Genomic DNA, 12,451 nt, shown 5'->3' on the forward strand with positions numbered 1-12,451 from the left:
CTGTTGATAAGTTAGGGGTATTAATATAGCCTTGGGCAAGGAGGACAACCAATATTCATTGAGAGGACTAATGAGGATTAAATGAAATAATTTATGTAAAGACCTTAGCATAGTCCTGTAATATACATTTACAACATATTTGCCTTCTTCTCCAGCCTCATTTGAATTATGAAGGGTCCTGACCAGAGTAAACTTTTTCATTGAAAGTAGAAATGTCTGGCTTTCTAAAGAGAGTAAAAATGTCACTGAAAATTGTAGATGTAGTTCAGGGGAAGGCAGAGGTAAGGGGGTAAAAATGTCCTTGAGTTCCAAATGGGTTTTGTCTTTATGCATTTCTCAAAACTGTAGCTAGGGTACTATTTCTTTAGTCCTCAAAACAAAAGAACCTATTTGCAGAGTGCTCCAGGGTGGCCCTGAGTGGCACTTTAAAACACCCGCTTTTGAACTTCTCTAGGCAGTTCAGCGAGGCTGGATACAACAATAGATTCTGGGAGTGAGTTTGAATGGTACAATAAAAGAGTGGGGGAGTCTGCCATCCATTGCAAACAGAAAGCAGAGCCAAAGAAAGTAAAGAATGCAGAGAGAAGGGAATTTCAGGATGTGCTAACATTTTTAGCAACTTAAAAGAGTACAAAAAGAACTGGGATCTAGGCAATGGAGGACAGGTCAAACAGGCATAATTATTTATCATATAGTTTCTACAAATAGCAATGTCAAGTATAGTATTCCTACCTACGTGGTTTTTTTTTTCCAATACCATAGATTCTGATACTAGGTTCTTTTTAGAAAGCCAAGTACAACTAATACACATGATGAACTCCACATGATAATAGAACAGAGTACTTAGATTTAAGTCTCTTTATGTAGAGACTACAATCAATTTCTGATTCAAATTCTTCCAAAGTATTAATGCTATTTAAACAATAAAATTATCCTGAAAGGGGTACACTAGTGGTTCAAGGAAGATTTATCTGAAAAAGAAATGGAAACTGAATAGTTATAAGTAATGAGTGGCTAAGGAGAGAATAGTTCTCCAAAAGAGAATAGTAAAAGGGCCTATGAGAGCTAAAACGTATAGAAGTGTCTGTGACCTAAACATTGGAACTAAGAGCTATTCCTTCTGATTAACTCAACTTTTCTTATCCCTAGCTCAGAAATCAAGGCTGTTCTACAGCTGGCTCTCAAAAGAAAGCCAATATGACTAGACAAATAGTACTGATGAGAAATGCAGGGTGTAGACCTCATTTAAATTTGATTGAGATCGTAATTTTTTAAATCATTTCTGAGGATAACTCACTGAAGGCCACTGCTAAAGTTTAAACTATAAAAAAAGAAATGCAATGTCCTATAGGTCAAAGGAAACTATTGGACAGCTCTGGGCTAGACACCAGGAGACCAAGACTTTCAGTGTTAGACCAAAAAAATTCAAACCATTTTTGAAATTAGTCCACAATTTAATTAATATTCATATCTATAGAGAATACAGATTAGGATTTAACATTTTATTTTTGGCCTTGGACAGTGTTTCTCAACAGTTAGTTGTACAGAAGAATCATCTGGGGAGTTTTCTAAATGCAGGTAACTCAGGGTGATTCAGTAGGTCTGGGTTGGTGATTCAGAAATCTGCATTTTAAACATATGCCCTAGGTAAGGCGACACTAAACCTCTATTTGAGAAACACCGTGATTATGCATCAAAAATTCCAATGATCAGTTTACACATTCTTATCCATTTTCTTGTATAGGTAAGTATTAATGCATATACACGGGCAAGTCCTTGTGTCTCTATGAAACTGTAAAGTGTTCCACAAAGGCACTAAAAAGGAGCTTTCAAGGTATAGTAGATATGAGCAAGGATGACCACAGAGAACAAAAAATCAAGAAGACAGTTGTATTAGAAACAAAACAAGTCTCTGAAGCAGAATATTCCAGAATATCTAAGCAGGACATCTGGATATCTATCCACTCAGCTTCTGGAACTCTCAGGTTTGAGGATGGGAACAGATTTGAACCTTGGGTTAGCAGGAGAGGAGAAAACTCTTTGGTGGTGAAATTTCTGAAGATTTGAGTATTGCATGTAAGTGCTAACTAACAAGGCACTAGTCTATGTGCTAAAAGACTAGTAAAATAAGGTTTTTTACTTCAAGGAGCTCAATCTAGTGGGGGAAGACAGACCAAAAATAAGTATTATAATATAGTAGCAGGTGTCATATGAACTGAACCTTAAAGTGTTGAGTAGTTCTGGGGTTGTCTGAGATATGGAAGAACTACAATTTATGTGTACAGAACTGCCTGAGGAAAAGCACAAAAGCTTTAGGTGTACCTAAATTTAGGTGTGTACCTGGTGACCTAGAAGTGGTCGAGAGTGGCTGGTGAATAGGGTTTTTACAGAAGGTCGTGTGGTGGAGGTTAGGGGTATAAATGCATTCTGGGTGCTTGGGACAAGACCAGAGATAATGCTGAATGACTGTTTGGTGGAGGGGGGGATCCTTTAGAAGGTCCTTGAGGAGAGTAGAGATAAAATAAGATGTGCATTTAGGAAGAATACTCTAGCAGCTAGGCATAAAATGGAGTGGGGAGAGAGTAGATGCTGGGAAGATGTGCTACGATTTGGTCATTTGGCTGCAAGAAAGAAAAACTGCACTCTGGTTGGCAATCTGTTCCTGCAAAAAGCTGGAAATCTAGAAAGAAGCAACAATATGAAAGATGTTTTTTTTAAAGCTGAAAATCTGAAGAAAGAACATGAGTAGTGGCAGTGCTTAGAAGCTCTTGAGGAGGCAATGATCCACCATGACTCTGCAATATAGAATACCAGCAATGAGGGTCAGAAAGAAAGTAAAATTTTCAGCAGTCTGGTGAGCAGACAGCTCTACACTGCATATGTCTTCCGAGGCATGGACAATGGGATGTCTGCTATGGGTGGCACAGGAGTGGACAAACAGCATTATCAGTGATGTGCCTTAAAGACACACAACATATTAAATAGTAGTTAAGGGCATGGGCTCTGGAGCCAGATACCCTGTGACTGAATTCCAGTTCTGTTACTTAATCATTGTGTGGCCTGGTAGGCAAGTTACTTGAATTATGTTTTGGTTTATCCACCCTTAAAATAGAAATTGTATTGTATCATACCTACCTTATAGGAGGGCTATGAAGGTTGATGAGTTCATACATAAAATATATTTATAACAGGACTTGGCACATAGTAAGCACTCAATAAAATATTAGCTATTATCATCACATGCATGTTTGGGTAGAGAAAACACACCTAACTACGCTATGGTCAATAACCCATGAAGGTATCAGTGCTGCATCTAAGGAATGGTGATCAATATAGCTTAGCCAACCAAGGAGCATCTGCAATACACTATCTTGCATAGTCAGCATGCTTTAACTAGTACTCACAATGAGTATCTTCAGTCATTTTTAGAAAAAGATAAATATGGTAAGTTTTTAAGTTTGTAAATATTCTTAGTTATCACCTTAAGTAAGCTAGTGCAAATAAGCTCTAGTATACTACTAGCTGGTGTATAAGACATGCGTTTTCCTCCCTGAAAACATATTCAGAGGTGTATGAAGGGAAAAATCCATCAGACAACCAACTTCAGCTCCCTTAACAGCCAGAACCTAGAAATCTACTCCCTCTCTAATTTCTCTTGGCCTCACACAGCACAGGGGAAAAAAATGATTATTTTGCAGATGAAAGACTTTCTTCCACCAATCAGAAAATGTCAATTTCTTTAAAAGCCCTAGTAAGCTCTTTTTCATTTATATTTAGAGTACTTGTTCCCAGAAAGAGAAATGGAGGGGTGTTAGCCAGAAATTCCAAATGCACAGGAAATTTGCCACCTGAAATCAAGTTTAATATCGAGCTTCCAATCACATGTCTGGTTTTCCCAGTTTTCCTCTCTTTAACCCCGAACTTCCCCCAAGTTCCCTCCTGTATTTTAAGTGTCAAATTCCATTTAAGTTTAAAAAAGAACATTTAAAAAGCCCTTTATATCATTCTCTTTTCCATTTTGCTAGAAGGGAATAGCATAAGAATAGCTTTACTTTTGTAAACATGAATGGTACAGTATGTGATATGGTATATCAGTAAATGTACATTAAGTAAAATGGTAAAGTATAAAGATATCATCTGAGATAAGGCTAAATTCTAATTACATGGTATCTGAGACCATACATCCATTACCATCTTTCTAGATGTTTCCTAAGCAGGTCATAACAATACTTGCCCTATCTCTGGCACATTTTCTTGACAATATTCTCAAATATTCTTTGTCAAATGCTGAAGAAGAGTTATATGGGATGAACATCCACTCATTTCTCCAGTACACAGCATAGTCTGTAATAAATTTGGATCTAAGAATGACTGCTTCAAGAGTGTTTCCTGAAGAGGTTTTAAAGAAGGTTTTACCAGGGAACTAGTATGAGCTACTCAAGTATATAGGTTCATCTGTTGAAGTGATAACGCAGTGTTAAAGAGCATTCCTTTCTTCAGTGGGACAGAAAGTGTGCTTTTTTTCTTTTTAAACTAATGCATTTAAAATTGAGAAACCATTTGGGAATTTAAAAAGATGAAAAAGCTGATCCTAGACAGACAGGGAAGATAAACAGAAAAGTGTGAAACTGAATTAGCTGTATATTTTATCTGGATAAAATATGCAAATTTAAAAACATATAGCACTTCACATTCATGGCCAGTATATTTTTTAAAGGATACTTTAATGAAAATAATCATGCATGTTTGCTGAGCAGAATATTAAAAACAAACTAGATTGTTTTAGAAGGAAAATACCCCACATTAACCTTTTAAATTAGACATTTTACCAAAAACTTCAAAGGCTCTACTCTCATTCATATTGATGTATAAATTAATCAAAACACTAACGTTTCTTTATATATCTGTAAAATTAATCTGGAAAACACTAATGTATTAAAATAAGTGTTAGATTAAAAATAGTTCAGAAAAAATCTCTGAAGTTCTATTAAATAACACTTTATTTTTGGTGAATGGCTGAATTTAGTTTTCTTGACTACTTGGATCCATCAACTGAAAAGGAAGCTTGGTATAAAGGGGAGAAAAAGCACAGATTCTTGAATCAGATCATCTAAACTAAGAGTTTGGGCTCTGCCACTTGTTAGATGGGAGACCTTGAGCCAGTTATTTATCCTCTAAGTCTCAGTTTCCTTATCTCTGAAATGGAGATCATAACACTACTGACCTCAAACAGCATTGTTATGAGGATAAACCAATCAAGTATATGCTAAATTACTGTGTAAATGTTTCATACCACATTCACCTTGAGTCAATAACCAACAACTGTACTGTAAGTTATTTATAATAGAGTAAAACCATGAAGGAACTAAGCATATTCATTATTAGCATATAAATAAAATTCAGTCATAAAAGTCACCCAGTTGGATTTGACATTATTCATTTGGTTAACCTGGAATTGAGAGATGGCAAGGAGATAATGTCACTAATTCTTTTAACATAAACATTTTTATTACCATAGAGAAGTTCTTCCCAGATACAGTAATCCAAGTAGCATAACAAAGTCCAACATTTTTCACAAAAAGAAATTTAAACCAGTAACACAGGCCAATGAGAAACCTCTATTTATTGAACAAAGCAGTATTTTCCATGAAAACATACCACTACTTTTGTCGTGGAGAAAAACAAGTTAGTTATTCTGTTTTTAACCCAAAGAGCAAAACCTCAACAACTTCACACATTAAAAATGTACAGAGACAGCCTGTTAGAGCCAAGCATGCATTTTGGGGGATGGAGAAAACACCCAACAAGCACAACTCTCCAACACAGTGAGACAAACTAACCACTACCCAAAGAAGAAACTGAAGCTATAAATTCAAATAAACGGGCTGCAGGGAGACTACACAAACCTGCTGTTGCTTTAATTGCAGACAATTCAATTCAGCAGCTGTTGGTCCAGGCACTAAGGTTCACTGTATGCTCTTCAGCGTAACCTTGAAATATTGTCACTCACTCACTTCTCCACATCATCTGCATGCTGTCCAATTAATGAGGAGTGAAATCAACTGTCAAACCACGCATCAAAACAGAATATGATCTTTTAGCTCGTAAGCACAGGAGCAAAATATTTTAAGGACAATAAAGCAAGTATGGAGGTGAATGTCCTTGACAATAAATGATATTTAAACTTATCAAAACATGTGGTTGTAAGAACTAAGCTTCTGTTCAGCAAGAAAGTGAAACTTTCTCATGTTTTTTTTTTTCATTTGGAAGGATCCTTTCTGTCTAACTGTTGTATAAGAAGCCTTTTAAACATTCACCAATACCTGATCAGTCATCAAGTTCATTATTATGGACCAATATGTTTCCGAAAGCTTAACAGAATACTTAAGAGCACTTTTGGTCCAATGATATTTTACAATAAAAATGGTTTGGAGCTGGCATTTTTAGCCTTGCTGTTTCTAGCATTTTTTTTTCTACAGGGAGAACAGACAACAAAAATATATAATGTTCATCAGTCTGACTTAAATAATGAAATAAAAAGAAATTTACCAAATAAAATATGTTCTGGAATGCTTCTTATTTTAAGTTTCCTCACTCTTAACTACATTCCAAATCTAAACAACCAATTAACAAACACAAGAGTTAATAAACTCAAGAGAAACACAACATACTAAGTGTTTAAAAATTGCTTTTTGCTTCCAAAGCACTGTGTCTTCTGTGTAAACACTCTAGGCTGTATCACATACTACCAGTTGCAGACATAAGACTTGAGAAATTCAATACAAGAATACAGCAGAGAAGCATGCACAATTAAGGGACTGGGACTACCAATTTACTAAAAAACCCAGATTTTATATAGCAATCTGCTATAAACATCATAGCAAGGGGCAGGCATGTTTTATGCAGCTATTTTGTTTAGCTCATTGCAACCTTATTTGTCCTTCAGTACAGTTGAACTGGAGGCAAAATAGGAGAGAAATTTGAAACAAAAAGGAATTTCAGATAAAATAAAACATACTATACCTGTATATTGTACCAGGAACATTGTGACACTCTTCAGGGAACTGTTTCACGTTGTATCCTACCGTGAGTTATTCTCCCCTTACCCTCTTCTCTCCACAAAAAGAAAAGCCAAAGCTCCCCAGACCCCCACTACACACTACCCCTAACCCACCCCCTCATTGAGAAAAAAAAAACAGCTACAATCCAGCTCAGATCTGGTGCTTCTGTTTAGCTCAGCTCCAGCCGAGCAACTGAGCTCTAGCAACGGAGCATAGGGAGGTGGATTCTGATGCCAGTAGCACTTCCATCCACTTCACTTACACAAAAGCAGGCAATGGAAAATCCAGGAGCCTTGAAGACAAGGGCTGGAACTGGCTTTTATGAATTGGTATTACTGCATGTGTCACCATCCATCTCCAATGACGGGCACTTATAGGCTGAATTGGGAGTGCAGGGGGTGGGGTGGAGGAGGTTGGAGAGCAGGTGGAGAAGCAATTAGCAGTATGTTCATCGGAGAATTCGTTCGGGATTTCATACATCAGTGCCTGAAGAAACAGCATGCAGTTGACAAATCCGAACTTTACGATTTGCATGGCTTAGAAGAAATCTTAGCTCACAACTCCCCCAAAATAATGCTTGCCCACACTTACAGAGCATGGAAAGTCACCCCTCCACCTTCTCTTTCCTCCAGATACCCTTGTTTCTGAGAAATCAAAATTCAGAATAAATATTTGCTAATTTCCCCAAAGAATTGTATTAAAAGGTTAGAAGCAAAGGAAATATAATGAAATTAAATTATATTGAACACATCTCTTAACAAAAAGGCAAGAAGCTAATTATCTTAAGCCAACTTTTCATCCCTAGTTCCGTTCCCCAGGTGCATCTTTTACACCTAAATCAGTGGGTTGCACAACTTTTGTACATGTATTTAACACTGAAAAACAATCCATGTATACCTAAAAATAGTTCAGCTAAAGTCAAGGTGAAAAGCTAAGAGCTATGTGCAGGACTTTCTCTCCATAGGTGATCTTAAGGGGCTTTATCTGTAAATGCCTCAATTTTACTTACTGCTAAACTGAAGCACATTTTTTAGACCGATTTCAAAATTAATAGTGAGTAGGAACAAAAAGGAGATAGTCTTGTAGGAAGGAAAGATGACACAATTGAAGGAGTACTAGGGTGGGGCATCTAAACCAGGGTTCAGGTTCCAGTTCTATGACTCTCCAGCTGTGTTACCCTCGACAAGTCACTTAACTTCTCTCTAAGTTCCCTTATTTATAAATTGGATGTAATAGTATTTATCCTGACTGCTTCACAGGTTTCTTGTGAAGAGGTAATGAGATAATAGATATGAAAACCCTTTTGTAAATTATAAAGTACTATAAAATTGTATGGGATTATTATTATTATATCCTGAAACAAATCTTGTCTAGATGTCTATCATATAAGGAAATAAAAAGAAAAGACTAATATATTTCATGAAAAAAATTCTCAATTCTTCCAATATTAAAATTGGAAGGAAGCAGTATTTGCTGCTAAAATTTCACAGAGGGGAAATTTGTGAAAAGAAAATGTTTTTAATCTGATATGTAATATATCAAAAGTTTGTTAAAGAGACTGAAGCCCTCTAATTCCTTCTTTCCTTTCTGGCAAGTTGGTCACTTTCTGGAAAGTTGGTCCATTTTTCTTTGCAAAGTCTCTTTTTATGTCCCATCGAGAATGAAAGTTACTGGACAAAAATTATCTCCTTTTGATAAATCTTTCTATTAATCTGGTAAATCCTCACTGCCCAGTGTGTGGGGAAGGATTCAGGTTGGTTAGCTAAACCTAAATCCACAAGGTAAAAATATAAAGTCATGCATAAGGAGGGTCCAAGCTGCCCTGATACTATATATACAGTGAGTGACCAGCTGGGTAAAGCTGGAACACAATTTTAGCACATGAAGTCTTGTGGTGGTTACACCTGGGGCACTAAATGATCCAGGCAATGTTTGGGGACCTTTGGTTCATCCAAATCCCACATGTCCTGATTTCCATTTGTATGGTGGTTCCCAAGTGTGTGTCTGTCCACATGGGCCACATCTGAAGCAGCCAAAAGAAAGGTGGGAGCTACAGCAGAAATATCAATTCCCCTTGGCCACCTCCAATGCCATCTGTGTCCTCAAGAAAGTACCCGGCCCATTTCCTGTGAGAAGAAATAAATTTTCCCTTTGAATCTCATTGCCAGTACTGAAAATGGCAGTAAAATATGTATTCAAAATCCACGGTAAATCAATGGGGAATAGATAATCTGCATCATAATGACTTAGGTGACTGGTAGCTAAGAGCAAGTGAGCCATGAAAATGGAGAAGGGAAGGAGAGGGTGGGTAAGGGAGAAGAAGAAAAGAGGGGAAGGGATGAGAGCAAATGAATCTAAAGTGAGAGCTTGTTTTCTAAACAAACACTTGCTGGAATCATCTAAAACCTCACATCCTAGAAAGCACTTGCCTTTTGAGGTACTGGGAATGGCCCTTTTACCAACACAGCTCCCGTCCTAACCTTCCAAATATTTATGTAAACAGTCAAGAGCTTGAAAAAGCACTGACAGCCCTAGCACTAGAACTCACTTTCCTTTAGCATGTGGAAAGCCAGGGGCCTCATCACTGCAACCCTCTACCACAGCCTTACCTGTGGCATGACTAGCCACTAACAGAAGTGTCAGCCCAACTTCAGATTCAGCAAAGGAGGCTTGCCTGAGACTTTTAAAGCCACATTGTTTAAGAAAGGAACAAAGGCGGTATTTCAGAATCGAGCTATTCTGTCTTTGGGCATCGCACCTGAACTCCTTGCATGTAAGCCTGAAATTCCTATACCCCAAGGTTCTCAGAAAAGCCATTCAAAGTAAAGGGGAAAGGACGGGGAAGACAATTTTTTGTTAGTTTCTTTTTCACAGTCAAAAGATGAGGATCATACCAAGAACAAGACTGACTCCATGTCCCAAAGGCAATGAGGTGGGAGGCAGCAGTTTCAACACAGATTAGCCACAGGAAATGAAAGCATCAGAACATCCTGATAAAAACAAACACACAAACACACCAAAAACCACTATAATGTTTACATTACCCTGATTTCAAGCTCCAGAATATAATCACTAATGGCTCCCTAATCCATCCAAGTTCCTTCTCCGTAGCTGTCACCAAGCCTAACTGATCTTTTCAAATGAATTCCCATTGTTAACCACTTTGGATTCTGAGTATTTTTGTCAAAAACAAAAGTCCCAGAGGAAGATTTCAAAGAAACAAGAACTTGAACCAAACCATGAACCTAAACAGAGAAAAAACAACACTAATTGCTAAACACCAAACAAAATAGAAATGTTAACAGTTGAAAAGCAACAAATGAATCAATTTGAGGCAGAACAAAGCTCTGTGTTTTCTGAACCAATCAAACTTATACCAAACCCTGAGAGTCCAACCACTTCAAGTTGCTGCAAAGAGCACATCAAGACTCAATTTCATCTACCTGAAAACCCACAAGGGAACTAGAAAATGAACACTGGATAAGGAGTTGGGAGAATTGGGCTCTCCTGATTTTTTTCACCTTTTGACCTTGTTCAAGTCACTTATACTCTTTCAGTCTCAGCTTGCTTGCCTGGAAATGGCTGGGCTGGACTTACTAATATCCCAGGTCTAATAGTCTATGCCAATCGTGAAATTTATTCTAGTGACAAAATAGACAATGTCACAATTTGACCCTAATCTCCAGGAAGCAGAGATGGACCACTGCAACTGTCCTAAGTGTTTCTAGCTTATTTTGAAATATGCTTCACATAAAGAGTTATGCAACTTTTCTTGCTCACTCTTGGAATAGTCAGCCTAAAATTCTTTTTCAGAATATTTCTCTTCAAAAGAAAGTTTGAGAAGCAGTACGATTTTTTCAAATGAAAGCTACAGGTGGGTTTTCTGGTCCCAAAAAAGAAGAGGGAAGGAAAGAAAGTAATCTAGAATATGCTGAGCACCTATTGCATGCCAAATATGGCATTATACTTAACATTATTTTTTAAATTAGTCCTCACAACACAGTCATATGGTAGGTATTATTATCCTCATTTTATAAATGAGGAAACTGAGGCTTACTGATGTTAAGTGACTTGCTTACAGTCACTCAACTAATAAGTAATAGAAGTGGGATTGAACTTAAGAATCTGAATCTATTACTGTACCAACATCTAATGATTAAAGTTTGAATGACTCAATTCCTTAATTCAGTGATTCAACTGTACTTCCTTAGTGAATAATCACTTGCTGAGTCAATACAGTGAAAGTAAATTTCCTTGCATTTATACTGGACTGACATTTTTTTTTTACTTCATCTGACAATGTACTTAAGACCCCTGGGCTCTGAAGTCAGACAAACCTGAGTTTCTTGAATTCTGGCTTATGGACAGGGTACTTAACCACACAAGTTTTCTTATCTAGCAAATGGGGAAAGCACTAGTACCTACAACACTGGGTTCTTGGAAAGCACTAATGATGTAATAGCTGCTAGCACAATGCTTGGCACAAAATAATGATTCAATGAAGGCATATAAGAGTTCACCTTGTATTCATAAGCAACAGAGTAAGAAAGGAAAAGTTAAAAAAAGGAAACCAGGATTCATTGAACTCAAGTGTTCTTTGGCCTGTAGCACAGATTTAGTTTGAGAGAGGTTTTCGGTGGCCCACCCATATCCTTTAAAACTAAATCACAGCTTGTGGATTAGCATATTCATGAAGCAACATAAATATACTAACTGGCAGTGCCTAAATAGTAGCAAGGAAACTTGTCATGCTCTCTGCTCAACAGCAATTGTCCCTAGTTTCCTGGAATCTATCCTTCTATTTTTTTTTAAATTCAACTATAGTTGATATACAGTCTTATCTGGAAACTATCCTGAAGAGAGGGTTGGAAAGTAGCAGATAGATGTACTGTTTGAAGTACCTACCAGGTGGGCTAAGTCCCCCTTCTTTCTCTAATCCTTCAAGCTCTAACTTCTCTCTTCTATCCCCCTGTGGCCTTCTTATTATAAACTCCCCTCCTGACTCAGTTTATTCTAGTTTTATTGTGATTCCTCCCCTGGCTCTAGCTCTGTCTCTGATTATCAGCATCAAGTGGTATTTATGGAATGCGTATCTGGCACTGAACTAGGTCAATGGGGGGGGCATCTAAAAGTTAATCAAAGAGACATGTGTTCCATGGCTAAACAGATGTAAGATACACAGGTAGACTAGAGTTTTGGCAATATAGGGAATGCTGTTATAATTGGGTGATTTGGTTGATTTCAGAGTACAAAACAGTTTGTTCATCTAGCTAATGATAGGGACATTGAAGAATTTATAAAGAATTGTACAGTTGTCCACAACTTAATTTTAAATACATAAAAAGATGTATAGATGGATAGATAGGTAATAAAGCAAACAAAATAAAATG

At 37.1% G+C, this 12,451-nt stretch overlaps 1 protein-coding gene across 14 annotated transcripts in view; it reads right to left on the reverse strand.

Annotated features, from left to right (window-relative positions):
* ENOX2 (ecto-NOX disulfide-thiol exchanger 2) overlaps nt 1–12,451 on the reverse strand; it is a 291,324-nt gene that overhangs the window by 262,033 nt on the left and 16,840 nt on the right. The window contains exon 1 of one of the 14 annotated variants that reach the window (XM_073228221.1): nt 5,907–7,115. The exons of the other annotated variants lie outside the window; for them this stretch is intronic. The gene's annotated coding sequence lies outside the window, so the exon portion shown is untranslated. Of the gene's footprint in view, nt 1–5,906; nt 7,116–12,451 lie in introns of those variants that run through there. 14 annotated transcript variants of the gene reach the window in all.

Source organism: Manis javanica, chromosome X (assembly GCF_040802235.1).
Source record: "Manis javanica isolate MJ-LG chromosome X, MJ_LKY, whole genome shotgun sequence".
Classification (NCBI taxonomy): Eukaryota; Metazoa; Chordata; class Mammalia; order Pholidota; family Manidae; genus Manis; species Manis javanica.